This window comes from Chiloscyllium punctatum, chromosome 52, assembly GCF_047496795.1.
Source record: "Chiloscyllium punctatum isolate Juve2018m chromosome 52, sChiPun1.3, whole genome shotgun sequence".
NCBI classification, from domain to species: domain Eukaryota; kingdom Metazoa; phylum Chordata; class Chondrichthyes; order Orectolobiformes; family Hemiscylliidae; genus Chiloscyllium; species Chiloscyllium punctatum.
In genome coordinates this window covers 15,662,063-15,688,325 of record NC_092790.1, presented here as the reverse complement: position 1 = coordinate 15,688,325, position 26,263 = coordinate 15,662,063, and the positions used below count along the sequence as shown (strand labels likewise).

At 42.8% G+C, this 26,263-nt stretch overlaps 1 long non-coding RNA gene across 1 annotated transcript; it reads left to right on the top strand.

Annotated features, from left to right (window-relative positions):
• The first annotated feature begins 14,006 nt into the window (after positions 1-14,006).
• LOC140470799 (uncharacterized) lies at positions 14,007-23,971 on the top strand. The gene is made up of 3 exons (XR_011956719.1): positions 14,007-16,364; positions 20,953-22,515; positions 23,570-23,971. It is a non-coding gene; the product is annotated as an uncharacterized lncRNA (long non-coding RNA).
• The last annotated feature ends 2,292 nt before the right edge of the window (positions 23,972-26,263 follow it).

Here is a 26,263-nt window from a genome sequence, read left to right as displayed (position 1 = left end):
ATGGTCAGAGTCTTCCCTGATTGAGCCATTCCAAGTATCTCAGTCTCAAGTCAGGAGTGTGATGGAATGCTCCCTACTTGCCTGGATGGTTGCAGCTCCAACAATATTTGAAAAGCTCAACATCATCGAGAGAAATAGCAGTCCCCACTTAATTGGAATCACATCCACAAGCATCTACTCCTTCTACTACCCATGCTAAGTTGCAGCAACACCAAGATGTACTGCGAAAATACACCAAAGATCCTCAGGCAACACCTTCAAAACCCATGACCACTTCCATCTGGAAGGACAAGTGCAGCAGATACATGGGAACAGCCACCCACTACAAGTTCCCCTTTTGGCCACTCAGTGTCCGGACTTGGAAATATAACAGTGTTCCTCTGGTGTCATTGGGACAAAATCCTGGAATTCTCTCTCTCAGGGCAATGCATGTCTATCTACAGCACATGGACTGCAGCAGATCAAGAAAGCAGCTTATCCCTCCCTTCTCAAGTCGGCAATTAAGGATGAGTTGGACAATAAACACAGGGTCCAGTGGGTGATGCCCATGTGTCATGAGTGATTAATAATAAAAAAGTTTGTAAATTACCCCAGGGCCTCCACCCTGAGCTTGTTCTGGGAGAGTAGGCGCAAACTTTGTAGTGAATGTTGATGAAAAATACACATTCGATGTTATTGAGTCACCTGGTTTGTGAACTGCTTTGAAAATGTTGCTATATAGCCAAGAGCTTGGGTTTATATTACTGTTGGGTTGGGGCTGTGACCTTAATTATCAGTCCATGTTTAATTTTGAGGCATAGTTTGCTGTTATTTTAACATTCTGATCTCTAATCTTTTGGTTCACTTTGCTTATTGTTTTTTGATTATAGATGACTCCGGAACAGATAGCAATTTGGTGTACTCAGTTTTCACCATCTCAAAGCCAAGAAAGGCTGGTGAAGAATATAATATATATACACTTCTGGTTAAGAACATTTCTGGTTCAGTGTAAGTGGAGATTTTCTTTGGTTTATCTTAACCCTCAAAAACCCAGCCACTTTGAAACATAGCTAGTGTTTCTCTTGCTTATAGCATGGAGCGAAGGTCTGCCCAAGCGTTTTGAATCTTTTTACATTTGAATTCATTAATCATCGATAGTGTTTGCATCCATCTAAATCAGAGGGGTGTTCCATCTATGTCAACTAAATTAACAACAGGGCAATGTGAATTGGAAGAGGGAACATTACACTGATGGCTAATTGCCTTACCTTGCATCTTGTTTTCAGGGGATTCCTACATTTTAGGCACTGGGACATCAATCTGCAGTTTGCCCCAGTACAATAGCTTATTGTTTGAGAATGGTCCCTTCTGGCCTTGGTCTTTGGGGGGAAAGCAGTCATTTGCTCTGGGTCTAGCATCATTCACATGAGGAGTGTTTCATTTCATTGCCCTGAGTGTTTCTTTGAGGACACAACAATAGTTGGAAGGACAGGTAGTATTGAGGAAGGGGTAAGGCTGCAGAAGGATTTACAAGAAAAACCCCAGGGATGAAGAGCTTGTCATATGAGGAGAGGTTGAGGAATATGAGTCTGGACTCATTTAGAAAGGTAAGGGTGAATCTGGTTGAAATTTGGAGAAACTTGAGAGGCCCGGATAGAGTGGGCATAGAGAAGATGTTTCCATGAGTAGGAGAGACTAAGACCCAAAGGCACAGCCTCAGAGTGAAGGGAACTCCCTTTAGAACGGAGATGAGGAGGAATTTCTTCAGCCAGACAGTGGGGATTCTGTGGAACTCATTACTGCAGAGGGCTGTTATTATGTCTTTAAGACAGAGATAGATAGATAGGTTCTTGATCAGTAGGAGGATCAACTGTTACAGAGAGAAGGCAGGAGAATGGGGTTAACAAACATATCAGTCATGACGGAATGGTGCAACAGACTTGATGTGCCTGCTATATCTTATGGTCTTGGTTACTAAGAGATTAATAGGCTGTGATGCATCACACAGTTTAGGCCCTCAGATTCAGAGCTTTCTGAGTATATACTATGAGCCAGCCACACTAAAAAGTGTTCAGGCAGCTGGATGATCAACACAACATACGGGCTAGGAGCCCACGGGACCCTGCTTCCCCCATTCTTTACAGCTGAGGCTGATCTCATCCTAGCCTCACTGCAGTTTCCTGCCCCCTCCCTTTAACCCCTCACTGATTAACAATTTGTCTGTCCCCTCCTTCAACTTATTCAGTGTCCCGACATGCACCCACATACTGGGAAGTGAATTCCCTGAGATTCTCACCCCCTCTGCCTTGGAGAGAAGCCATTTCTCAACATCTCTCGTTTCAATCTGTTCCACCCCCTTCTCCTGAAACAATGACCCTCTTGTTCTAAATTGTCACACCTGAGGAAACATCCTCTCCGTCTCCTTGGTCAATCCCACCTCCTTTACTACCCTATATCCCTCAGTTGGATCTCCCTTATTCCTCTAAACGCCAGAGCATATTGGCCTTAACTGCTGAATCTCTCTTTCGACGACAAACCCCACTATATGGTATCTTGGATGTAGTTTACACATATCAAACTGAGTTAGTCATTATTTCCAAGGAGTCTGCAGCCCAGAAAAAGGCCCAAGTCTGTGCTGGTCAGAAACAACCACCTCGATATTCTCTTATCCCATTTCCCCAGCACTTGGCTCCATAGCCTTGGCATCACGAGTGCATATTTAAATCCTCCTTCAATGTGATGAGAGTTTCTGCATCTCCCACCCTTACAGGCAGTGACTTCCAGATTGAACACCACCCTCTGGGTGAACAAGATTTTCCTCACATCCCTTCAAAACTTCCTGGCCCTTACCTTCAGTCTATACCCCTCCCCCACCTCCATCAAGCGGAGAAAGTTTCTTCCCACCTCCCCTATCTTCATCCCTCATCATTTTATACATCCCTCTCTTTCAATCTACCCTGCTGTAAGGACAACAACCCCAGTTTGTCCAACCTCTGTCAATCACTTAAACTCTCCAGCCCCCAAGGCAATATGCTGGTAATTCTCCTTGTGCACCCTTTCCCACTTCATTTAGATATGTACCGCTGGTAAAGTGTCTTTTCTTTTATTTACAGCTCACTCCAATAGTGCATCAGGGAGGAAACATACACGTTATTTTGCAGTGAAAAAGAGGGCAGCTAATTTGTAATCAACAGAGTTATGTTTTTAGCAAGCAGTTAATGTAAAGTCACCATTAGAGAGAGGGAGAAAGGGGTGTGGGGGAGAAAAAGCAAACAACTGTTTTATGGTTTAACCTGAGGGACACCACATCTAAAGCACAGGGAATGATCACTCACTGCAATCTCAACCAGAGCAGCAATTGAACGCCTGCTGTCAATGTGAATGTACATTGAAAGCCTACTATAGAATCAACTGAGCTAACAAACCCGTTGTGGCCAGTGGCAAAAACATTGAATGGCTCAGTGGTTAGCATTGCTGCCTCACAGCGCCAGGGGACCGGGGAAGAATTGCAGCCTCGGGTGACTGTTTATTGGGAGTCTGCACATTCTCCCCTTCTCCTCATGGGTTTTCTCGGGTGCTCTGGTTTCCTGCCACAGTCCAAAGATGTGTAGTTCACATGGATTGGCCTTGCTAAGTTGCTCATAGTGTGAGAGTTATGCATGCTAGGAGGATTAGTCATGGGAAGTGTGGTGTTACAGGGTACAGGGATTGGAGAGGTGGTGGGTCAGGGTTGGTTACTATTCAGAGGGTCAATATATGGAGCCGAAGGGTCAGAAGGCCTGCTTCCACACTGTAGGATACAATGATGTGCAGGTTAGAGGGATTGGCCATGGTTAATGCAGAGTTACAAGGGAGGTGGGGTGTAGGGTCAGGACTGGGTGGAACCCTCTTCACTGGCTTGGGACAGACTGGATGAGCTGAATGGTCTCTTTCCATACTGTATGGATTCTGTCGACATCAATGTTTAGCTCAATGGTGTGGAGCAATTTATTCCAGTCTCAATTTTGATGAGAGTCACTTTCAGTTTCTGAAATAATGGGGAAGCAAAATCCTATGTTTTCAGCTCCCCAGGGTATGCCTTGCAGATGTGAATTTGAATCTTGCTGTGGCAGGTGGTGGATTTGGAATGCGATTGAATGGATGAGTAAGCTCGAGGGGCCGAATGGCCTTCTCCTGTTCCTGTCTGTGATGGTCCTTAAGGGAATGAAATCTGACCTCCTTACCCGCTCTGCTCTGCATGTGATTCCTAACCCTTTGCAAACTCTTCACTGCCTTCTGGTTGAGCAAGTTGACTGGTTCAAGGACATTTTGGAATTGCATCCACTTCCCACCTTGGCAGAGATGACCACATCCTGTTCAGACTACAGTGAAATCACATTTGTCAGGGTCAGCTTTTGACTTGTTCCAATCATGCTTTGCCAAGACAAATTGGTCTGTATAATGTACCCACATATTCACAGCTCCTCCTGTACATTCTGATTGTCTTTCAGGCAAAGTTTGTTATTCTCATCCATTTTCATAGAGTCATGCAGCACGGAAACAGGCCCTTTAGCCCAACTCGTCCATGCTGACAAGGTTGCCCAAGCTCAACTAGTCCCATTTATCTGCATTTGGCACATATTTCTCTGCATCTTTTTTATCCATGTACCTTTACAAATGTCTCTTATATGTAATTGTACCTGCCTCTACCACTTCCTCTGGCAGCTCATTCCATATACTCACTGTGTCTCAGTGAGATAAATTTGCCTCTCAGGTCTCTTTTTAATCTTTCCCCTCTCACCTTAAACCTGTGCCTACTAGTTTTGGACACCCCTACATTGGGGAAAGGACCCTACCTATTTACCTTTTCTGTGCCCCTCGTGATTTTATAACCTCTATAAGGTCACCCCTCAGCCTCAAACGCTCCACGGGAGAGAAGCTCCCAGCTTATGAAGCTTCTCCTTATTACACAAACCCTGCAACCTTGGTAGCATCTTTGTCAATTTTTTCTGTCCTCTTTCCAGCTTAATGACATCCTTTCTACAGCAGGTTGACACAGTATTCTAAAAGTGGTCTCAACAACATCCTGTACAGCTGTAACGTGATACCCCAACTCCTGCTGTTTGTGCTCTGACCAATGAAGGGAAGAATGCCAATCACCTCCTTCACCACTGTGTCCAGCTGCAATGTCACATTCAAGGAACTATCTGACTGTACCCAGAGGTCTGTTTGTTCAGAAACACTCCCCAGGTAACAGCGTCAATAAGGATGTGTCTAGACAGATGCATGAATGGGCCTGTCGATATTCTGTCATAAGTTTCAATCAGGTTCTCCCTCATCTTTCTCAACTCCATTGAGTTAAGTAACAGAGTCCTGAACCGCTCCACATATGACAAGTGCTTCATTCCTCTAATCTTTCTTGTAAACCCCCTCCAAGCTCTGCCCATCCTTCCTGAGATAGGGGACCCAAAACAATGATCCAAATGTGGTCTGACCAGAGCCTTATCCAGCCTCAGCAGTACATCCCTGCTCTTGTATTCTAACCCTCCCGAAATGAATGCTAACATTACATTTACCTTCCTAACCGCCAACTGAACCTGCCTGTTAACCTGAAGAGAATCCTGAACTCGGACTCCCAAGTCCCTTCGTGCTTCAGATTTCCGAAACCTTTCCCCATTTAGGAAACAGTCTCTGTCTCTATTCTTCTAATCCCATTGTATACCCTCCCACACTGTCATCCATCTGCCAACCGAACCTTAATAGGATCCTGAACTCGGACTCACCCCCGAGGACCTTGTTTGTGCTTCAGGTCTGGCACCATCTGTCCAGAGACAGACAGAGAGAAAGCGGAGTCAACGTTTCGAGTCCGGGGCAGCCGTCCTTCGGGAGAGTGGCCTTTGGTCTTGATGTGCCGCCGCACAGTTTCTTGTTCACTCCCACCTCTCTGTCTGTGTGTGTATTTGTCATTATTATTGAGTTTGGTGAGTCCCGGAGCCGGCCCTGTTGTATCTCTCTCCTGAAAGGGTTGTCCCTTTAAAGAGTCTTTCCCCTGAAGCAGCTGCTAACGGTCACTTGGGGCACGAGGCGGCCGTTAACCGCCATCTCGCGCGGGGCCTGAGGGGGCGGGGCCTGAAGCTAAAATGGCGCCGGGGCCACACGGGAAGGAAAAGCGCCGAGGGAGAGCGGACTGTGTCAATATGTCCCGTTCCCGAGGGTCAGGAGGGGGACAGGAGAGATTCCCCCTCACAGTGAGGTATCTTGTACAAACCGCGAGGTCTCTCCCCGTCTCCCTCTCTCTAACTGACTGTCCATGACTTGCTTTAATTCCCTATGCTGATTAATGTCGATGACTCTGTGATCTTGTGTTTCTCTCTAACTCTCCTATCACTGTGTTTCTTTATAACTCTATGTCCCTCTGTATGTCTGTGTCTCTCTCTTACCCTCTGTCCCTGTCTGACTACAGTCGGAGTACTGTTTGTTCCTGAACACAACATCAACTCCTGCCTTAGAAAAGTGCTTAAGTTTGGTTTAATCACAGACATCCCTGTGTCAGTCCTAGAGCTGAATACTGTTAGAAATACATTTTGATTAATTTAGACGAGACCACCAAAACTGGAAACAAGACAATTTATTCTACGAACTTGCAAGAAAGGGCATCAAATGCAGAAGCAAATGAGCAATGAACATTCAAACTAGTACACAGTTATGCTTTTGAGCTGCGTGACGGCATCTCTCCGGACTCTTACATTACCCAATCTTTCTTATTGTATTCTACCACTACCCAGCTGCGTTCCGCCCTTATTGCCCCCTTTTCTCCAAGTTGGCAACCTTTCCCCCTGTAAGTGCTGACATAAGGCTAAACTTGTATCTTGATGTTCTTTTACTTTGCTTGTAACATCTTCCATTGTTCATAGGTACATTCCATTTCTGAACATACGTTTTGACAATGTATTTTTTCCTTGCCGAGTTTATGCGTTTCAGCTATCTCAGCTATTTTGCTGAGACTAAATTATTTAAAACATTATGATGAAAGAAATTATTTGCTTTAATAATTCTGCACTAAAGTTAGTATTCAATTATCCACAATTATACATTAAAGATAAAGATACATTTCCCTAATGCTTGCCTAGCTTATATTTTTCCCTGCACCCCTTTTCTGCACATACACACTCTTGCTTTTCTATATCTGCAAAAACAACACACTTCCCCATTTCTTTTTTTACCATTTGTTGTTTTTGCAATTTTATTTTCTGCCCTCTTTTCACCCTATGGTGCAGAAGTTCACAATCTGGCCATTTCTGCCCTTCTAAGTCTGTCTTTTTTTCAAACTCTAGGAATAATCTGCTACTCTCTCTTTCTTGTGCTTGTGCTATTGTCATGACCGTTATTGATTGTTGTCCTCCCAAACACATTACCAGCTTAGTCATTATCCACTTTAACACATTCAACCCTATCAATAGACATACTATTATTAATAATACATAAATGCCTAAATTAACTAACCATTTTCCCCAACCAGTCAGTCCCCAGTCACCCCATCCCCATCCCTCATCTTTTCGAAGTTCATCCGCAATTTTTATCTTTTTCTTCCTTATCTTCCACTATGGAAGATTTGTCTGGGATGAAAGTGCAGCATTCTTTACCAATCAGAGCACAGGTTCCCCCTTTTTCGGCCAAGAGATAGTCTAAAGCCATTCGATTCTGTAAAGCTGTTAGTCTTGTGGCAATCATTTTGGTGGTTATGGCCTATATTTGGGACTGAGATTTTCCCATTGCATCGGTGATTTAATTAATTAATTTTTCAAGGGCAGCCGCCAGTTTCTATATTTCTACCCCTGCAGCGCCGTAGTTTGGGAATAGTGTCCACGACAGACGGTCTCCTTCAGAGACCTCTTGGGCCTTATGTCTTATCCCACCGTCCCCTCGTTTTTCAGGTTGTGCTCATGTTTTTCTAATCGGAGGTGAGGGACTATATAAGCGAGGTAACAGCAGCCACTCCAGCCTTTCTGACTTTGAGGCAGCGTTTCATCAACATCATAACATGCATGCATTCCTATACATTCAGTCACGCGAATGTATTTTTCCCGGGAATAAATGGATAGGCCTTCAGGCTGCATACCCAATATGTTCCGTTTAATATTCGGGGAATGGTCGTGGCAGTGGCTTGGCTGGTGTAGACACAAGATGATTTTCCTAATTGGAAGGGTGCAGCGTCATTCTGATTACAGAAACAGGTGGTATTTACTGCTCCTTTCGGTGGGGAAACCCTAAGGCCATCGATAGCACCCAGAGTTTTCGGGGCTGGTCTAGGGAACCATCCAGCAAAGTTATATTTACCCCTGTCAGATCTCCACTTTGTATCATTGGAGCCCGAGTCAAATTGTTATACATCGTACACTTTTCTTTTGGTGAGTGGTATTACTGAGGTGGGGATCCCAGATTCACCATGGTGTGGGATCTCTGCACAGACCGTCAAGTCCCTCTTGTTCAGCATAATTTTGGCATAGTGTAGTGAAGTGATTTTTCCTGCCTCCTTGAACAGTTAATACTACTAGCGTTACAATACTATACCAGTACCTGCCCATCTCTGACCCCTGCCTACCGTCCTGTCTTAATCTTTTAGGCACCAGGGAGAGGTGAGTCCACACAGCCCTTATAATTAATACCAATAGATATCATCAAACGTTAAAAGAGTCTTTTGTCTCAGTTCATTCCGTCTTTCTTAGCTTAATTTTCAGAGGGTTGTCTGTAGGATGAGCATGCCACTCCGCCAGTGGGGCGTTCACAGGACATTTAACGCGAGTGTGATGACTCCACCCTTTTTCAGCAGTTCGGATAGCTGTCTCAGTAAACAGGAGGGTTAGGAATGGTCCCTCCCAGCTTGGATGCAGTTTGGTATCTTTCCAGGTTTTGATCAGGACCCAATCACCCGGTTGTCGAACTCAAGTGGAGATGTCTAGGTCAACAGACCCTTCTTCCTAAGGACAGACAAAGAAGAGCCGAGCGCCACAATATAGTTATTTAAAAACTTATCATTGAACTCTACAGTTGGTAATTCCCCTCTTCCACCCAGGAAAGGTAATGGGTTGTGGGTGCTTTGGTACATATTGTGAGAAACTAAGCTCACTCACTTCAATAATTTCAGTCTGAGACAAGATCTGAATCAGTAGTATTGTTTATTACACTCTTGCAAGAGGGGTGTGGTGTCCACAAGGCACACACACACACTGAATTCAACGACTACACAATATTTATATATTTCATTTCTCTTCCCTCCTCCCACAGGTCCTCACCTGTTTACATCTGTTTCTAATCTAAACCCGGCTGTATATCTCTGAACGCATCCGGCCTTGTCCATGACAAAATGTTTATCTCTGGCCTCACAAGGCCATTTGACCACCTCCCTCTGTGGTCTTATTGTTATTTATCCATCTTCACTGCCATCTGTTTCTGTGCTTACTAAAGCAATATTTCCTTTTATCCTTTTTTCACACTGAGCTTTATCACCTCTTAATGGTGGTCCTTTTTGGTTGTTTTTGCAGAGCCGGGAAACAGATGCCTATAACTGTTTGTACAGACATATCTTACTCAACTGTCAACCCCTCCCCTCACAGCACCTTATTTATTTGTCTGTAACATCTACCATTGTTTGCAGGCACATTTCATTCTTGTATGCACATTTTAGCTTTTAGAAAAGCAATTATATATTTCCTTCACATAGTTTTCATTCTTGTTAACTCAGCACTTGGCTGAAACAATTGTACACTGGTGTGAGTTCATTTACCTTGCATAAACAATGATGATTACAGAAGGTGGGCAAGTTGTTGGAGGGAATCCTGAGGGACAGGACGTACATGTATTTGGAAAGGCAAGGACTGATTCGGGATAGTTAACATGGCTTTGTACGTCGGAAATCATGTCTCACAAACTTGATTGAGTTTTTTGAAAAAGTAACAAAGAAGATTGATAAGGGCAGAGCAGTAGATGTGATCTATATGGACTTCAGTAAGGCGTTCGACAAGGTTCCCCATGGGAGACTGAATAGCAAGGCTAGATATCATGGAATACAGGGAGAACTAATCATTTGGATACAGAACTGGCTCAAAGGTAGAAGACAGAGGGTGGTGGTGGTGGGTTGTTTTTCAGACTGGAGGTTTGTGACCAGTGGCGTGCCACAAGGATCGGTGCTGGGCCCTCTACTTTTTGTCATTTACATAAATGATTTGAATGCAAGCATAAGAGGTACAGTTAGTAAGTTTGCAGATTACACCAGAATTGGAGGTGTAGTGGACAGTGAAGAGGGTTACCTCAGATTACAACAGGATCTGGACCAGATGGGCCAATGGGCTGAGAAGTGGCAGATGGAGTTTAATTCAGATAAGTGCGAGGTGCTGCATTTTGGGAAAGCAAATCTTAGCAGGACTTATACACTTAATGATAAGGTCCTAGGGAGTGTTGCTGAACAAAGAAACCTTGGAGTGCAGGTTCATAGCTCCTTGAAAGTGGAGTCGCAGGTAGAGAGGATAGTGAAGAAGGCATTTGGTGTGCTTCCCTTTATTGGTCAGAGTATTGAGTACAGGAGTTGGGCGGTCATGTTGCAGCTGTACAGGACATTGGTTAGGCCACTGTTGGAATACTGCATGCAATTCTGATCTCCTTCCTATCAGAAAGATGTTGTGAAACTTGAAAAGGTTCAGAAAAGATTTACAAGGATGTTGCCAGAGTTGGAGGATCTAAGCTACAGGTAGAAGTTGAACAGGCTGGGGCTGTTTTCCCTGGAGCGTCGGAGGCTGAGGTTTACAAAATTATGAGGGGCATGGATAGGATAAATAGACAAAGTGTTTTCCCTGGGGTTGGGGAGTCCAGAACTAGAGGGCATAGGTTTAGGGTGAGAGGGGAAAGATAAAAATGAGACCTAAGGGGCAACGTTTTCACGCAGAGGGTAGTACGTGTATGGAATAAGCTGCCAGAGGATGTGGTGGAGGCTGGTACAATCGCACCATTTAAGAGGCATTTGGATGTGTATATGAATAGGAAGGGTTCGGAGGGATATGGGCCGGGTGTTGGCAGGTGGGACTAGATTGGGTTTGGATATCTGGTCAGCATGGTCCAAACCATGCTGTACATCTCTATGAGTCTAAGTAACAGTGTTTTATCTAAATCCCACATTGTTCTTCGAAAGTTGCTGAACTCTGAGGGGAGTGTTGAAATCTGAATTCCCAAGCTTTGTTAATTTTTAGTTTTAAAATAATTTTTTTCTCCCGAGCTTCGTTGATTTCAGAAGTGAAAAAAAATCGATCTCCCGAGATTTGTTATTTTCCGGTGTTTTCTTGTTTTAAAAAAAACTTCGATCGCTTAAACTTCATTTATTTTCGGGTTCGGGTTGTGTTAACTTCGTTACTTCTCGGTTTAAAAAAAACTCCGACTGCTTTAATTTCTTTTTTTTCGGGTTCTTGTCATTTTATCTTCGTTTATTTTCGGTTTTTTTAAAAAAAAACTCCGATTATTTGAACTTCGATTATTTTTGTAAAAAAACTCCGACCGTTTGAGCTTCGCATTTTTTCGTTTCTTTAAAACAATTTCGATCATTTGAAATTCGCTTTCTTTCGTTTTAACAAAAATGCTACGGTTTGAACTTCGTTTTTTTTAAATTGAAAAAAACTTCGATGTGGGATGTAGGTAAAGTAGTGTTACTTCTACAATAATAATTGCTTTTGCAAGGTAAATGAACTAACCTACACCAGTCTCTAATTGTTTCAGCAAAGAACTGAGTTAGTTAAAATGGAACATGCCTGCAAACAATGGAAGATGTTATAAACAAACAGATAAGGAGTAGAAAGAACATTGAGTTATGCCAACTCGGCATATTGCCCCCATATAGGCACTACAATGAGTTAAGTTAGCTGCAAATAAGGGATAGAGTAAAGAAGAGTAAGGGTCGCCTGGCTTGGAGTAGGTGGAGAAGTAAACAAGGGCGGAGCACAGCTCGGCAGGGGCAGAACACAATAAGGAATAGTGATAGGTTTGACACAGTGGCACAGTGGTTAGCACTGCTGCCTGACAGTGCCAGAGACCTGGGTTCAATTCCTGCCTCAGGCAACTGTCTGTATGGAGTCTACACATTCTCCTGTGTCTGTGTGGGTTTCCTCCGAGTGCTCCAGTTTCCTCCTAGAGTCCAAAACTGTGCTGGTTAGGTAAATTGGCCATACTAAATTGCCTGTAGTGTTAGGTGAAGGGGTAAATGTAGGGGAATGGATCTGAGTGAGTTGCTCTTCAGAGGGTCGGTGTGGACTTGTTGGGCCACACTGTAAGTAATCAAGTAATATGTTCGGCCAATAAGGTAAATGGGGAAGTACCAACAGAGACTCAATTAAACTGTGTAAATTGTGGAGTAATTTTTGGATCAGTGTGCCTACTTGTTTAGACACCTGTCTTGCAAGAACGTTTCAATAAAATTTGCTGCTTCAGAATTTGACTCAGACTGAAATTTATTATATTGTGAGCTTTGTTTCTCACAGTCTTCCTTTTTAGGTTTAAAAAAAACTTTGAGATTGTTTGAATTTTTTTTATTCCAGGTTCTAAAAAGATCGGATGCTTGTATTTTCAGCAGTTTTTTGAAGACTGTTGCCCTCAACACTTTCAATATAGGAAATTATTAACGCTTCGTATTTGGGGTTACAGGGGGCAAGAGGCCCTTGGTATGGGAGGTAACAGGGGGCAAGAGGCCCCAGCATTTGATGTTACAGAGGGCAAGAGACCCCTGGTATTTGAAATTACTGGGGGCAAGAGGGCCTTGATATTTAATGTTACAGGGGGTAAGAGACCCCTGAGATTTGAGGTAACGGGGGCAAGAGGCCCCTGGTATTTGAGGTAACAGGGGGCATGAGGCTCCTGATATTTGAAGTTATAGGGAGCAAGAGGTTCCTGGTATTTAATTATAGGTTTTTTTTAGATTAGATTACTTACAGTGTGGAAATAGGCCCTTCGGCCCAACAAGTCCATACCGCCCCGCCGAAGCGCAACCCACCCATACCCCTACATCTACCCCTTACCTAACACTACGGGCAATTTAGCATGGCCAATTCACCTGACCTGCACATCTTTGGACTGTGGGAGGAAACCGGAGCACCCGGAGGAAACCCACGCAGACACGGGGAGAATGTGCAAACTCCACACAGTCAGTCGCCTGAGGCCTCTGGCGCTGTGAGGCAGCAGTGCTAACCACTGTGCCACCGTGGTTATTATTGATATAATAAATTTATTTTAAAAAACACAATATTTTATAATGAAAGTTTTTTTTAATAAAACGGTTTGTGAAATTGATTAGCATCTGTGGAAGTTTGACCGTGAGTAATTTTATTTTTAACTTAGTTGCTGTAAAACTGAAGTATCTTTAAAATGGGTAATTACATATACAGAACAGATGATTCATCATCAACATTAGTGAAATTATGTGAAAAATTTCCTGAAAGGTCTGAGGCCTTTGGAAAACTGTATGGAATCTAAACAAAACATTGGGTGATGAAGAATATTATTAGGAATTCCAAAGTTGTTCAGTTGGTTAAATCAGCTCAGCAATTGATTTAGCTACATAACATGGGAGTGGGAACAAAAGAGTTAATTGGACTACTGTGACAGTCTTGTGATGAGAAGCACAAAGAATCAGTTTTGCGCTCGTGGCAGGATACTGCCTCCAAATTGGGGATTGAACTAACTGCAAATGGTGCTATGAAGTCTGTTGAGGTTCTTAAAAGTGAATTGCTCGAGCAAAATAAATACAGAAACGCAAGGAGAAGTCACAAGTGACTGGTAAACAAACAGAACTGTGCAATTCGATGGTTGGCCTTAGTTTTAATGAGGAAGACAATGATAATTCAGATTTAGATGAGTGGTGTTTTTTTATATAGGAGAAAGTGAGGACTGCAGATGCTGGAGATCAGAGCTGAAAAATGTGCTGCTGGAAAAGCGCAGCAGGTCAGGCAGCATCCAAGGAGCAGGAGAATCGACGTTTCGGGCACCTGAAGAAGGGCTTATGCCCGAAACGTCGATTCTCCTGCTCCTTGGATGCTGCCTGACCTGCTGCGCTTTTCCAGCAACACATTTTTCAGCTAACTACCTTGTCCTGAATAGAGCAAGTAGTCATCATGTCGTAGCTGTGGGAACACTATTTCCAACTCCTATTCCCTGTCCAATTACCTGGCAATGAAATCATAATTCCCCTTTTAAACATACAGTTTCTCATGACTTCTGTGCAGAATTGAAGAATCCAAAGACCATATCAAAAAGTAAAACACACTCATTAACATATGCAGCTCTTAGTGTTCTTTCATTAGGAGAGTCATTAAGAATTACTAGTCATCAAAACCATAATTATCTCATTGGTGGACTCTCAATTTTGGGAAATGAGACAACTGCTACCTTAATAGAAATTAGAAATGCTTTCAGAATTGTGCCTATTTGCCCAACAAAACTGATTGCATGCTTGTGAAGGAAGGTGGATGTTGTGTTGTAGTTAAACGAAAATGCATTATGAGGGTCACTGATCCTTTCGAAAACATTACGAGACATATTGATAATATTCACACTTTTGTCAACCAAATGAACGAAGGTGCGGGATGGGAAGATTGGGGTTTGCCTCATGGTACAACTGATTAATTAATATGTCTTTGTATGGTCCTATTGTTTTAATTTGTCTTTTTGTTAGTATTGCTATAGTTAAGCGTATTATTGCTAAAAAATTAATTTCTATTGACAACATTGGCTCCAATCTGAAAATGCTTCTTCTCTACTTAAATGAAGATAAGGAAACACCATTGCCTGACCTTAGATCCCCTTCGGAGGAAGAGGAAGTATGGCAGTCTTTTGCTGCTATTGAATTGAATTGATTTGATCTATGCCTTTATGGTGTGGTCATAAAATGACCAAAGTGGGAATGAGGATCTAAAATTGGAATTTAGGCAACAAAATATGTAGATTTTTATTTCAACAACATGGTTTCTCTATTTAAAAGAATGCTACAAAACGGCCTGTAAACCATATTGCTGAACATACTGCTGATTTGCAGAATTAACTTGCAGTTCAAAGATAAGAGGACACAGAGTTTTCATAAGATGAATACTGACATTAATTGACCATTTGAACTAACCTTGAACTAATACATAGCATGACAATTTACGTAAATTAGATATCCTTCTTAAAGAAAATATCATTGGATTAACTTGCTGTAAATCATGTCACCTTATTATATGTGATTGGTCTTTCTTGTAATTAAGGCTGTACTATTTCTTAAAAAATATATAAATGTAATTGCGCAGCTTCAGCCCGGAACACGGAAGCTTCAATCTCTGTGTTGCTGGATAGAATTGTGTCAAGGTACCTTAATTCAAGGAATTAATGAACCTTGCTTTATGAATAGACCACATTTGTCAATTCATTTGACATATATCGAACCAAGAAGCCCCTCTTGAGGGGACGTAGTTCTTCAATGGCAGAAGGGAAACTGCTTTATTCTGAGAACCATTTTGAATTATGGTCACACATTTCCTGTTTGGGGAGAGAGTCTGTGGTATCACTGAGACATTTAGTTTCAATTTGTACCCAGACATCGTTGGTGTTTTTATTCTTCATGTCAGTCCATTTCTGTGTGATATTTTTGTACCAATATGTAACATGACAGCTTGTCATCTCCTTTCTCACCAAAATCAGAATCACTGATATGGTACAACACAGACACAGACAATTCAGCCCATTGTGTCTGTACTGGGACATTCTCTTATGCATCAGTTCTGCAGTAATTATTGGAAATGTGAACTTCATGCACTCATTGTCAGTGTCTATATGGAAAGGACAATTTGACATCAACTCTGTCGACATCTGACTTTTAATAAATGTAGTCCTTGGTTGGTCAGATCACGTTTGTGTTCAGTTCTGGGCACCTTATTTAAGGGAGGATCTTCAAGCTCTGGAGAGGGTTCATTGGATCTCATTCACCTATGTTCAGTTTCGGTTTGTGTCTGAGTACAGCATAAACTCTGTTAATAAACTCTTTTCGATGATGCTTAATTGTGTTGCATTTCAGTCTGTTTATTTTTACATTGTGTGTGTGTGCATGTATAGTAGACTTTATCAGGCACTGCTGGGCATTGTATATCCTCAGCTGTGATAAGTGATGTTGAGAGTCAATTCATATCTGGAAATAGAGGCCAAATTTTATTCTTTTCCTTTCAGCGCCCAGTGGCTGAGTCAGAGTGAGTTTACTCTTATGCTGCCGGTCTGTATCTCAATTCATGTCTCCTGTGTTGAAACAGCTGAAGTTCTTTAATTGTTAGTGCCTGTAGGAATCATGTGCAAGTGAAAGTGTAACACACTGCAACAGAAAGGATTCTGTGCTGTTCGTCAGTGTCAAGGTAGGAAAAACAATTAGACCTTTTGTATCTTGTATAATGCGGAATCTAACAGATTAATGATATAAAATGTTGGTCTTCAGAAAGCCATCAGTTTTTGTTTCAGTGCATAGTGATGTTCTTTTATGAATTTGGTGAAGTAACAATCTATGTAAACGTTTGCAACTAAGTAAAAGGGTGACAAACAATTCAACTGCATTGGAGCTGACTGACCATAATGTTCCTTGTACAGACTCGTTCACTTCTATTTTCTGATGTAGATAGAATATTACATTGCTCTGTTGTGTGATGATGCACGCTGTACTCTTGCGTTGCTCTATAGTAGGAAGGAGGAAAGGAAAAGGGCGTTTTTTTTTGTCATGCAGTACAAAATATGTAAACTGCCAAATTCAATTTATGGAATGATCAACACTTTCTGCTCTGCTTGAAAATAAAATGCGCAGTTTTATAAACCTATCAATTTTGACTTTTCTCCCCCTTTCTCCACTGCTTTGAAGGGTGGTTATTAGATTCCATTGATGCATTGTGAAAATTGCAACCAGATTTCATTCTTTTTTCATGATACATCCCAGGGAAAGGAAGGAGGAATGCAGAGCTCTTTGTAGCAAATTGCAACAAATTTTAAAAACAGTACATAAGTAACTAAAACAAAGTTTCTGGTTGGACTGAAACACACAAAGGTGAAAATGAGTACAGCAGATGACACAAACCCACCAACTCCCACACCTACCTGGAGTACACTTCCTCCTGCAAAAATGTCCCTTATCCCAATTCTTCCACTACCGCCTCCGTATCTGTTCCCAGGAGGACCAGTTCCATCACAGAACACGCCAGATGGCCTCCCACTTTAAATACTGCAATTTCTCCTCCCACGTGGTTGATGATGCCCTCCAGTGCATTTCATCCACTTCATGCCTCTCTGCCTTTGAATCCCACCCCTCCAACCAGGACAGACCCCCCCCCCCCCCCCCACCCCCGGTCCTCACCTTCCACCCCACTAACCTCTGTATACATCACATCATCCTCCGCCATTTCTGCCACCTACAAACAGATCCCACCACCAGAGATATACTTCCCTCCCCACCCCATCTGCTTTCCGTAAAGACTGCTCAAACCATGATTACCTCGTCAGGTCCGTGCCCCCCAGCAACCCACCGTCCCCTCCCGACACCTTCCCCTGCCACAGCAGGAATTGCAAAACCTGCGCCCAAACCTCCCCCCAAAGGAGCCTTCCACATCCATCAATATTTCCCCTGCACTTCCACACATCATTTACTGTATCCGCTGCTCCTGATGCAAACTCCTTGACGTTGGGGAGACAAGAAGCCAACTCACAGAGCGCTTCAGTGAACATCTGAGACACCTACCCCACCAACTCTACCGCCCCATGGCCCAACACTTCAACTGCCGCTCCCACTGCTGAGGAATGCAGGTCCTGGGCCTCCTCCATCGCCATTCCCTTACCACCTGTCACCTGGAGGAAGAATGCCTCATCTTCCACCTCAGGACCCTCGAACCCCATGACATCAATGTGGACTTCACCGGTTTCCTCATTTCCCATTCACCACCTAACCCCAGTTCCAAACTTCCAGCTTAGCACCGTCCTCATGACCTATCACATCTGTCCATCTTCCTTTCCACCTATCTGCATCACCCTCCACTCCGACCTTTACCTCCACCTATTGCACTCTCAGCTAAATTATCACCAGCCCCAATTCCCTCCAACTTATCTCTCCACATCCAAGACTCCCAGCCTCATTCCTAATGAAGGGCTTTTGCCCAAAACCTTGATTTTCCTGCTCCTCGGATGCTGCCTGACCTGCTCTGCTTTTCCAGCACCACACTCTTGAAACAGACAAAACAAAGTCTTCTACTACAACATGAAGAAACGGAGAATGATGTTGTGATAAAGATGGGGATGGCAGCTCCTCTGCTACCATGATACAATTAGGCAAACAGATGCTAGCTGATCAGGATGAAAATTGTTAGCTGGTTGTTTCTGATCGGTGCTGACTCATAAGTTTTGAAGGGCCTGATTCTGAGCTGTAGGCCTGTCTGACAAGGGATCTGTGGGGAGAAATCATTTTGAATCTAACATTTTCTGTTACTTGCAATGTCAATTGAACTGCATGGCTATTAGACATTGTAATCTGTGTCAGGATGGTGTATGTTTTTAAAACTCATCGTAAGTCAGAGAGCAGTGTGTGTGTGTGTGTGTGTGGGGCGGCGGGGGGGGGGGGGGGGGGGAGGTGGAGGATGGATGTGTGGTCACGTACCTACACATTAATCATTCTCTCTGTCAGGCTTTGACACAATGTGCCTTTGAAATTCATATTCTTTGATTGCTGTGTCTATTTATGTGACAAAAGATTAATTGTCATTCTCATTTACTGATAGCTGAAATTTTTTTTCAATATCTGTACTCAACATCTACTTATGGTTGTTCAAATTAATCGCATCAGCTATTTGTTTGCCTTGATTGTAACGTTAAAATTATTGTTACTAAATACAGACGACATAAAGATGGGTAGGACTTGTAGGTAGTATAGAAGCTTGTATGTGATGGGAGGCGCTGCAGTCTTACAGCGCCAGGGACCCGGGTACGATTCCAGCCTCAGGTCTGTGTGGAGTTTGCACGTTCTCCCCATGTCTGCATGAGTTTCTTCCAGGTGCTCCAGTTTCCTCTCTCAATTCAAAAATGTGTGCAGCTCAGATGGATGGACCAAGCTAAATTGCCTCATAGTGTCAGGTGCATTAGTCAGAGAGAAATGGGTCTGGGTGGGTTACTCTTCAGAGGGTCTGTGCGGACTGATGGAGCCGAATGGCCTGTTTCCACATTGTAGGCAATCTAATATAATCTTGTTAAAGGATACAGCGGGATATAGATCAATTGCAGATATGGACGGAGAAATGGCAGATTGAGTTTAATCTGGCACAGTGTAAGATGCTGGACTTTGGGAGATCAAATGTTAAGAAAAGGTATACAGTAAATGGCTGGACTCTGAACATCTTTGATGTACAGAAGGATCTTGGGGTTCAAGCCTATAGCTCCCTGAACATGGCTACACAAGGAGACAGGATGGTATCTAGCAGAAGGCGTATGGCATGCTTGCCTTATTGGTCAGGGAATTGAGTACAAGAGTCAGGATGTCATTGCAGCTTTATAAGACTTTGGTTAGGCCATACTTAGAGTATTGTGACAAAAGATTAACCCTGACCTTCTCAGTTACTGATATCTGAAATGTTTCTTTGAATATCTGTACTCACGATCTACTTCATATATGTTGCTCAAGCTACCAGCATTGTTTCTTTGTTCACCTCAATTGTAATGTTAAAAGTATCCATTCTAAAGTTCAGAACCCATGAGGACGGCCTCAATCAGGACCTAGGGTTCCTGTCACACTACAGGTGTCCCCAGTACACTAGACACATGCACATTCTCTCACCTCCATACACTTCCCCTCATATGTGTATATACACACACACACACAAACCCATACACCCATGTGAGCGCACACACACCCATGCGCGCACCCTCTCACAGGGCTTGTACTCCATCACACTCACACACACACACTTTACCAAGCATGCACACACACAAACACACACATTCTCAGATGCACTTACACTCACATGCACACACTCTCGCATGCACTCACACATAATTGACTGTGGTGAATTTGCATTTGCAGAATTATATTTGCAGATACATTCTATTTTGCTCAATCTGCAGGCAGTCAATCCATGTAATATTTTATAAATTCCTACTTTGGAAATAGAACCAGTCTGACTCAAGATTGGGATACAGTCCGACCTTACACCTTTAATACATTGTCTGAGCTGAGTTGTCACCCTTTTTAAAATAAAATCTTAAGTCATCTTGACAATGTTACTTAAAAGAAGTCCTGGGATGTATATATTAATTAACTTCAACTCGTTCTAAAAGATGAATCACTGAACAATAATCTAGGTATGTTCAATATATCATTTCAGTTGCATGACACTAATCTTTAGCTATACATTCTGTGTCTTATGATCCTGTTTCACAGCTACCTGATCAAGGAGCAGCGCTGTGAAAGCTGGTACTTCCAAATAAACCTGTTGGACTGTAATCCAATGTTGTGTGATTTTAAACTTAGGAGTATTGCATTCAGTTGTGGTCGGCGCATTACAGGAAAGATGTGGAGGATTAAGAAAGGATGCAGAAGAGGTTTGCCAGAATGTTGTCCAGATTAGAGGGTATGAACTATAAAGAGAAGCTAGAAACACCTGGGTAGTTTACATCTAAGCAGCAGAGACCGAGGGGAATCGTAATGTAAGTGTAGAAAGTTTTGAGAAGATTTGTAGCTCAGGTTGAAGTTCTGGATCTAGCTTCGCTCGCTGAGCTGGAAGGTTCATTTTCAGACGTTTTGTCACCAAACTAAGTAACATAATCAGTGTGACTCCGGATGAAGCACTGGTGGTATGGCCCGCTTTCTATTTATGAGTCCACTACATTGGACAAACAGGCAGAAAATTAGCCACCAGGATACATATACATCACCCAACACAAAATGTCTTGACCCACTCTCATTATATTCCTTTTATACAGATGAGGAAGGACACCACTTTGATTGCGACAACACAGCCATCCTAGGACATGCCAAACAGAGACATGAATGAGAATTCCTAGAAGCATGGGTTTCCAACCGGAACTCCACCAACAAACACATTGACTTGGATGCCATTTGCCATCCCCTGAGAAAAAGAACAGGAAATTATATCACCACAGGAAACTATAGAACCGTAACTCCGGAATGGACAGGACTGACAGTTTAATGTTCCAGGACACAAATGCTACAGGAAGGACAGAAAGAGAGGCAAGAGAGAAGAGGGAGTGGTGTTTTTGATAAGGGATAGCATTACAGCTGTACTTAGGGAGGATATTCCTGGAAGTACATCCAGGGAAGTTATTTGGGTGGAACTGAGAAATAAGAAAGGGATGATCCCCTTATTGGGATTATATTATAGACCCCATAATAGTCATTGGGAAATTGAGAAACAAATTTGTAAGAAGATCTCAGTTACCTGTAACAATAATAGGGTGGTTATGGTAAGGGATTTTAACTTTCCAAACACAGACTGGGACTGCCATATTGTTAAGGATTTAGATGGAGAGGAATTTATTAAGTGTGTGCAAAAAAAAATCTGATTTAGTATGTAGATGTACCTACTAGAGAAGGTGCAAAACTTGACCTACTCTTGGGAAATAAGGAAAGGCAGGTGACTGAGGTGTCAATGGGGTAAGACTTTGGGGCCAGTAACCATACCTCTATTTGTTATAAAATAGTGATGGGGAAGGATAGACCAGATCTAAAAGTTGAAATTCTAAATTGGAGGAAGGCCAATTTTGATAGTATTAGGCAAGGACTTGCAAAAGCTGATCGGAGGCAAATGTTTGCAGGTAAAGGTACGGCTGGAAAATAGGAAGCCTTCAGAAATAAGATAACAGGAGTCCAGAGAAAGTATATTCCTGTTAGGGTAAAAGGAAATGCTGATAGGTACAGGGAATTCTGGATGACTAAAGAAATTGAGGGTTTAGTGAAGAAAAAGAAGGAAACATATGTCAAGTATAGATTGAGTGAATCCTCAGTTATAAATGCATTAGGAGTATACTCAAGAGAGAAATCAGGTGGGCAATAAGGGGACATGAGATAGCTTTGGCAAGTAGAGTTAAGGAGACTCCAAAGGGTTTTTACAAACACATTAAGGACAAATGGGGAGACAAACGAGGGAGAGAATAGGGCTGCTCAAAGATCAGCAAGGTGGCCTTTTGCATCAGTATTTACTGTGGAAAAGGACATGGAAGATATCAAATGTAGGGAAATAGATGGTGACATCTTGCAAAATGTTCATATTACAGAGGAGGAAGTGCTGGATGTCTTGAAATGCATAAAAGTGGATAAATCCCGAGGACCTGATAAGATGTACCCTAGAACTTTGTGGGAAGCTAGGGGAGTAATTGCTGGGGCCATTGCTGAGATATTTGTATCATCGATAGTCACAGGTGAGGTGCCGGAAGACTGAAGGTTGGCCACCCAAACCCTCGGATAGAGAGCGGAGACCTGAGGACGGGGAAGGCAGCACATAGAGAGGGGATAGCGTACTGTTGACGGTAATTTTACATATCTCGCGATTATAAAATTCTATTTCAATCCTGAAAACGTACTAATACCGTGTTCTGCGAGTGGGTGGACTCTGAATCGCACCGTGACTTGTAATTGTAAGGTATCGCAGCTGCATTACGCCAGTTGACCCATCCAGTTTGTTCTACCATTCGATCCTGGCTGATAGTTCTCAAACTTATTCTTGCGCCTGCTCCCCGTAACCTTCGATCCTCTTTCTCGTGTCTATCTCAGTAATAATATCAACGTGTACTTGGCTGTCCATGCCATGAATAATAATTTGTTTTAATTTATTTTGGAATCCAGACATCAATGTTACATATTGCAGTATTCCTATTTCCCAGGCATCACACTCTGCTCAGTTTTGGATCTGGGAGTCTTAATAGCGCGTTCTTTTCATCTGCCCGTTCAGGCAGCGATTACAAATTGGATGAGATAGGAATCTATTGAAGTGTGGCTTTGTAATTTTGTCTCTGTACACTGTGTTAGCTTTTAAGATGTTTCAATCGGCGGGGTTTCGATTGATTCACGGCGGATACAAGTTGGGTTGCTCATCCAAAGAGAGCAGGAAGCGATAGGGGACATTAGTACTGTATTTCTATCGGAAGTTAGTTCGAAACAAAAACGGCAGGCAGCAGCAGTGAATTTTGCAACTGATAAGATCTTCAATCATAGATTGCAGAATTTATTTTAAAAATATAGTAATAAGTGTGATTTAACATCAAATTTTGGTATTGGGTTAGATATTTTTGGAAAAACCCCATCTCCTCATTGACTCCCTTTGCTTGTGATGAGGTGGAGGCAGGAGAGAAAAGGGGAAAAATGGCGCCAATAGACCAACGGCTTATTTTCAAATTTGAAAATGCCCGCCATCACGTATAAAAGAGCAGCAAGGTTTACAGAGGAGAATACATCAGTACGTACATGTTGATGGCTTTTTCGATTACGAAATTAATGATCAGAAAATCTCACTTTACCCCATTCCCGCCTTTACAGTTGAAAAATATGCCTCACTGGTGTTTAATCTGCTCTCTCTCTCTCCAGGGGCAGGGGATAAAAGACAGAATATGAACCGAGCAGGAAATAAAGCGCAGAGGGTCAGGGACCGTTCCTTACTATATCCTGCAGCGACGGACCCGTTACTGCACTAGGTCAACCCAGCTCCTCCTACTGCACTTAAAGGAAATGTAAATCTAATGTGAGATCAAATCAGATCGGGGACATCCGAAACTCATAGGACATTATAACAAAACACGGCACACTCAGGCAGTGACCGTTTAATAAAAAATCCTGTCGTTCAGGACACTCTTCTAATCGCATTTCATGACAAATTCTTCCTCTGCTCCCAAAGTCAGTGACAGTATCCAATTAAATGGAGCGTGGAATTTATTGATGTCTGGCACAAAGGCGAGGAATCTCCACATTAAAAGGAAAATAATCAATCTGGAAGAAAAGTTTTGCTCCTTTCACAGATGCTGTGAGTGGCTCTTAAAATAGCCTTTGGGTTGTCAGATTCAAGAATGGTCTCTTCACTTTTTAGCGGCACCCCCAGCACCCCGCCCTGAGCGATGGTCACCCCTCCCAGCAGCTTGTTGAGCTCCTCGTCGTTGCGCACGGCCAGCTGTAGGTGCCTGGGGATGATGCGGGTCTTCTTGTTGTCCCGGGCCGCGTTGCCGGCCAGCTCCAGGATTTCAGCCGTCAGATACTCCAGCACCGCAGCCAGATAGACCGGCGCTCCGGCACCCACACGCTCAGCATAGTTACCCTTTCTCAGGAGCCTGTGAACACGGCCCACCGGGAACTGCAGGCCAGCCCGGGACGACCGAGACCTCACATTCTCTCCCCGACATTCTCACAAGCACTTTCACAAACAATTCCGCATTCACTCCCACCTCCCTCGTCTTCCACATCGCGGCCTCTTATACCTTCGGGAGGAATGGTGGAGCTGCCATTTCGGATTGGTCAGCATCCCCCTAATGTTGTTCCAATTCCCAATCAGATATCTGCCTCATTCCCAATCCGGAGAGGGCACGGGGAGGAGGGCGGAAGGTACCGGCACCAAATCATCAACCGCTTTTTTACAATTTGAAAAGCCCGCCAATTTACAAACTAAGGAATATGTTTTAGATTGAAAAATGAAATACAAAAATACCTGAGGAAATTATTAACACTCATTACTCTTATGTTAATAGACTTTTATTTACAAATGTATCCTTGACACGATCCGTCTCTCCCTCATTTGCCCACCACTTTCTGTCTATTTCTGATCTTGAGACTGTGCAATTTTCTAAACTTTGCGACGAAGCTGAGACAAAACAGGCTAAACACTGCAGTCTGCAAACTGTCTTTTCACATTTTAGTATCACCCCGGTATGTTGATAAAGCGGCACACAAAGTTCTTCCAGCTCAATATCAATGGCGAACACGGTGTTTAGTCGATATTTTACCGTCGTACTCTTTTATTGATCTCGATCAGATTCAGCAAAAATCACCATATTTCACATTTCAGTCCGGTAGCTGTTTTGGTGTTCTGTCGGTTCACTTTGAAAGCCTCTCACCGACCGCAGAAAGTGCTTTGCTTTTTGCATTCTGAAAAATCGGATTAAACCCCTTCATTGACAATGTAAAACAAACAGGATGAGGGGGTCAGGATGTACATGTATTTGGAAAGGCAAGGACTGATTCGGGATAGACAATATGGCTTTGTGTGTGGAAAATCATGTCTCACAAACTTGATAGAGTTTTTTGAAGTAGTAACAAAGAAGATTGATGAGGGCAGAGCAGTAGATGTGATCTATATTGTGGGATATAGGTAAATTACTTCTGCAATTATAATTATTTATGCAAGGTAAATGCACTCACACCAGTGTGTAATTGTTTCAACCAAGAGCTGAGTCAACTAGAATGAAAACTATGTGGAAGAAATATATAATTGTTTTTGTATTAGCTAAAATTGTGTGCAAGAATGAAACATGACTGCAAAACAATGGTAGCTGTTACAGACAAATAGATAAGGTGCTGTGAGGATGTAGGTTAAGCCAGATATGCTTGCACAAGCAGTAGTTATAAGCATCTGTTTCGCACTTTTGCAAAAACACAATAACAAACCCCAGTTAAAAGGTAATAAGGATCAATATGGTTGGGGAAAGGGAGGAAATGGCACAGGTGGAGGAAGTAGATAATCATATACCTAACAGCAGGATGTGGTGAAATGGCCGAGTAAAACATGTACTTTGTTATACACAAGGCCAGATAAGGCTAGAGATAAATAATAGTAATGGGCGCCGGGTTTGGAGTAGTGAATCCTATATAAGGTATGTATTTGCTGAACTCTCTCTGCCTTACCTCAAGCCTTGCAAGCGTATAATGAACATACTGATTGCTTCAGATCTTGTCTCGGACTGAAATTATTGAAGTGAGTGAGCTTTGTTTCTCACAATATGGACTTCAGTAAGGCGTTCGACAAGGTTCCCCATGGGAGACTGATTAGAAAGGTTAGATCTCATGGAATGTATGGAGAACTAGCCATTTGGATACAGAACTGGCTCAAAGGTAGAAGACAAAGGGTGGTGGTGGAGGGTTGTTTTTCAGACTGGAGGTAAAATACATCAATCCGTGTGACTGAAAACTGGGCACTTCCGTTTAGTTTGCTAGGATGAAAACAACTGTTATAAATATTCCACCAGGGCCTTTAGTAAGTTGAACAAATGAGATTAAAAATGACCCCCTGATGTGTAA